This window comes from Schistocerca cancellata, unplaced genomic scaffold (assembly GCF_023864275.1).
Source record: "Schistocerca cancellata isolate TAMUIC-IGC-003103 unplaced genomic scaffold, iqSchCanc2.1 HiC_scaffold_785, whole genome shotgun sequence".
In the NCBI taxonomy this organism is placed as follows: domain Eukaryota; kingdom Metazoa; phylum Arthropoda; class Insecta; order Orthoptera; family Acrididae; genus Schistocerca; species Schistocerca cancellata.
Window position 1 is genome coordinate 358,000 of NW_026046796.1, and position 4,942 is coordinate 362,941.

The following is a 4,942-nucleotide window of genomic DNA, read 5'->3' on the forward strand; positions in this document are numbered from 1 at the left end:
CCGGACTTTTTTTAAAGCTATATACACTGAAGAGAAACTGGTACAACTGCCTAATATTGTGCAGGGCCACCGCGAGCACGCAAAAATACCGCAACACGACGTGGCATGGACTCCACTAATGTCTGAAGTACTGCTGGAGGGAACTGACACCATGAATCCTACAAGGCTGTCCATAAATCCGTAAGAGTACGAGAAGGTGGAGATCTCTTCTGAACAGCACGTTGCCAGACATCCCAGATATGCTCAACGACGTTCATGTCGGCAGCGGAAGTCCAATTCTGGACGTGTCGGGTGGGGCATTGTCCTGCTGGAATGTCAAAAGTCTGTCGGAATGCACAATGGACATGAACAGATGCAGGTGATCGGACAGGATGCTGACGTACGTGTCACCTGTCAATAGTCGTATCTAGACGTACCAGGGGTCCCATATCACTACAACTGCACACGCTCCACACCATTACCCAGCTTCTACTAGTTTGAACAGTCCCCGGCTGACATGCAGGGTCCATGGATTCGTTAGGTTGTCCCTATACCCGTACACGTCCATCCGCTCGACGCAATTTGAAGCGAGACTCGTCCGACCAGGCAACATGTTTCCAGTCGTCAACATCCAATGTCGGCGTTGAGGGGCCAAAAAATGGTTCAAATGGCTCTGAGCACTACGAGACTCAACATCTAAAGTCATCAGTCCCCTAGAACTTAGAACTACTTAAACCCAATTAACCTAAGGACATCACACACATCCATGCCCGAGGCAGAATTCGAACCTGCGACCGCAGCGGTAGCGCGGTTCCAGATTGTAGGGCCTAGAACAGCTCGGCCACCCTGGTCGGCTGAGGGTCCCAGGCGAGGCGTAAAGCCTTGTGTCGTGCAGCTATAAAAGATGGACGAGCGGGGCTTCTGGCCCGAAAGCCCATATCGATATCCTTTAGTTGCTTACGGCCCAGCATTGAAATCTGCAGCAGTTTGCGGAAGGGTTGCACTTCCGTCACATTGAACGATTCTTTTCAGTCGTCGTTGACCCCGTACTTGCAGGATCTTTTTCCAACTGCAGAGATGTCAAAGATCTTATTTTTGCCGGATTCCTGATATTCACGGTACAGTCGTGAAATGATGGTACTTCATTGCTACCTCGAACATGCTGTGCCCTCCGCCCGTGTGCCGAGTATAACACCACGTTCAGACTCACTTAAATCTGCATAACCTGCCATTGTAGCAACAGTAACCGATTTAACAACAGCACCAGACGCATGTTGTCTTATACAGTGTGTTACAAAAAGGTACGGCCAAACTTTCAGGAAACATTCCTCACACACAAAGAAAGAAAATATGTTATGTGGACATGTGTCCGGAAACGCTTACTTTCCATGTTAGAGCTCATTTTATTACTTCTCTTCAAATCACATTAATCATGGAATGGAAACACAAAGCAACAGAACGTACCAGCTTGACTTCAAAACACTTTCTTACAGGAAACGTTCAAAATGTCCTCCGTTAGCGAGGATACATGCATCCACCCTCCGTCGCGTGGAATCCCTGATGCGCTGATGCAGCCCTGGAGAACGGCGTATTGTATCACAGCCGTCCACAATACGAGCACGAAGAGTCTCTACATTTGGTACCGGGATTGCGTAGACAAGAGCTTTCAAATGCCCCCATAAATGAAAGTCAAGAGGGTTGAGGTCAGGAGAGCGTCGAGGCCATGGAATTGGTCCGCCTCTACCAATCCATCGGTCACAGAATTTGTTGTTGAGAAGCGTACGAACACTTCGACTGAAATGTGCAGGAGCTCCATCGTGCATGAACCACATGTTGTGTCGTACTTGTAAAGGCACATGTTCTAGCAACACAGGTAGAGTATCCCATGATAACGTGCTCCATTGAGCGTAGGTGGAAGAACATGGGGCCCAATCGAGACATCACCGACAATGCCTGCCCAGACGTTCACAGAAAATCTGTGTTGATGACGTGATTCCACAATTGTGTGCGGATTTTCGTCAGCCCACACATGTTGATTGTAAAAATTTACAATTTGATCACGTTGGAATGAAGCCTCATCCGTAAAGAGAACATTTCCACTGAAATGAGGATTGACACATTGTCGGATGAATCATTCGCAGAAGTGTACCCGTGGAGGCCAATCAGCTGCTGACAGTGCCTGCACACGCTGTACACGGTGCGGAAACAACTGGTTCTCCCGTAGCACTCTCCATACAGTGACGTGGTCAACGTTACCTTGTACAGCAGCTACTTCTCTGACGCTGACATTAGGGTTATCGTCAACTGCACGAAGAATTGCCTCGTCCATTGCAGGTGTCCTCGTCGTTCTAGCTCTTCCCCAGTCGCGAGTCATAGGCTGGAATGTTCCGTGCTCCCTAAGACGCCGATTAATTGCTTCGAACGTCTTCCTGTCGGGACACCTTCGTTCTGGAAATCTGTCTCGATACAAACGTACCGTGCTAATCCATACATCAAATGGGCATCTGCCAACTCCGCATTTGTAAACATTGCACTGACTGCAAAACCACGTTCGTGATGAACACTAACCTGTTGATGCTACCTACTGATGTGCTTGATGCTAGTACTGTAGAGAAATGAGTCGCATGTCAAAACAAGCACCGAAGTCAACATTACCTTCCTTCAATTGGGCCAACAGGCTGTGAATCGAGGAAGTACAGTACATACTGACGAAACTAAAATGAGCTCTAACATGGAAATTAAGCGTTTCCGGACACATGTCCACGTAACATCTTTTCTTTATTTGTGTGTGAGGGATGTTTCCTGAATGTTTGGCCGTACCTTTTTGTAACACCCTGTATACACTGAAGAACCAAAGAAACTGGTACACCTGCCTAATATCGTGTAGGGCCCCTGCGAGCACCCGAAAGAACCGCAACACAACGTGGCATGGACTCAACCAACGTCTGAAGGAGTCTTGGAGGGAATTGACATCATGAATCCTGCAGAGCTCTCCATAAATCCGTAAGAGTATGAGGGGGTGGAGACCTCTTCTGAACAGCACGTTGCAAGGCATCCCAGATATCCTCAATAACGTTCATGTGGGCAGAGGAAGTCCAATTCTGGACGTGTGGGGTGTCGCATTGTCCTGCTAGAACCGCACAAGTCTGTCGGAATGCACAATGGACATCAACAGATGCAGGTGATCAGACAGGATGCTGACGTACGTGTCACCTGTGTGAGTCGTATCTAGACGTATCAGGGGTCCCATATCACTACATCTGCACATGCCCCACACCATTACGCAGCCTCCACTAGTTTGAACAGTCCCCAGCTTTTAAGGTAATTTTGAAGCTAGAACTACCAAAATTGATATTTAGTTTCTCAGCCAGAAATAAAAAATACGTGTTTTTGCATTTTTGGAAATTCAATCACTAAGGGGGTAAAATAATAGGCGAAAGTTGAAAGGTTTCTGCTGGATTCCTTTCATGTTAATTTCTTAAATCTGTTGTCATTTATGGCATAAATTCCTCTTCTAAATTTACTGTGGCGTTTCTGACTATCTGGGAGGAGACTGAGTAGTGGAACGTGTTACTTTTACACATAAACAAGAACGATCTGTCACACTACTACACTTTAAAACACAGTTTATATGTAATTCATGTCACACAGTCTCATACGGAACCTACATCCGCTTTCTTTTATATACTGTATATGATAAGATACTGTCGTCCCCCTTCCCTTCTGTGTGAGAGGATGAATGAGCAAATGTATTTCTAGTTGCATGCTTGATGGTAGCAGACAAGCCTGTCTGCTAGAGAACAGTAGGACCAACGTCGGAACAGGTAGCTACGCTTTCTAAAAGCAAAGAGGTTTCTATCCTTAGTATGGTCCTGTCCGTCCCTTGTCGTGTTGGTATAGGAACTGCCCCTCTGGCCACTTCCGTTCGTATTTTGTGAGCCACCCTCAGGAAGGGACCAGGTCAGTCTGTCCGTGGCGAGCGTCTGAAGTGGTAAGATCTCCGGCTAAGCGCATGTCTGCTAAGTCCGTAGGACAATGGATTTCAAGAAGTTCAGCCTAACTAAAAATTTAATCACCTTTATTTCAGGTTTAGCTCTAAAATATCTAATGTTATCTTAAATTGCAACGCAGTGTAATTCGAGTGTGAAGTTCAGAATATATTCCGGTAGTTGCTTTGTCACTACTTTGTGAGTAAAGTGGAACCACGTGTTGATCAGTAACTCTAACTAGCATCATCACTCTTAAATGCGAATGTGAGTGAGATTATAACGTCTCGTCTTGACAATATTTTTCAATATAGCAACTTTTCTTTATGTTCAACCCACATGGGGTGTACTTTGTGAGACCAGTACCACGTGCTTATACAATTGTTTGACCCATCAGGTTAATAGTAAGACGATAGTAACCAGTTCGAGGTTTTTTCTTTTGTAAATTGCTTTTCGATCTAATTTATTTTAATTATCAAAATTATTGTGGAGTTACACTCTTTGTGTAAACCAAGTTGACCACGTGAGGCATGTGGTGTAATCATCAAAGTAGCCCTCAGCTATTCTTTTCGGGAAGATTTCACAGAGAGTTAGTATGAATTTAGTATACCAGTGTGTGGTAATTACATGACGGACAGGATTGTGCTACGAACGTAACTTCTTTGGGTGAAAATTGAATCGGTTGGTTGTGGTTAATTTCCTCTTGCATATGATTCAACGTTCTTCGTGTGTTATTTTACGAATGCAGTGTTTTATGCAGTCTCCCAATATTGGCTCCATATTTGATGTGTTCCGTAAGATTACAATCTCACATTTTTACAATCCTAAATAAGGCACCAGCTTAGTTACGACTTAAGTCACCGGTTGTTGTATGACTATTAAAAGATTATAATAATGCTAGTCTGGTTGGGAATTTGGTAAGCTAGACTGGATACCTGATGAAACAGTTGCGCAGTAATGCAAGGTTAACTTCCCCA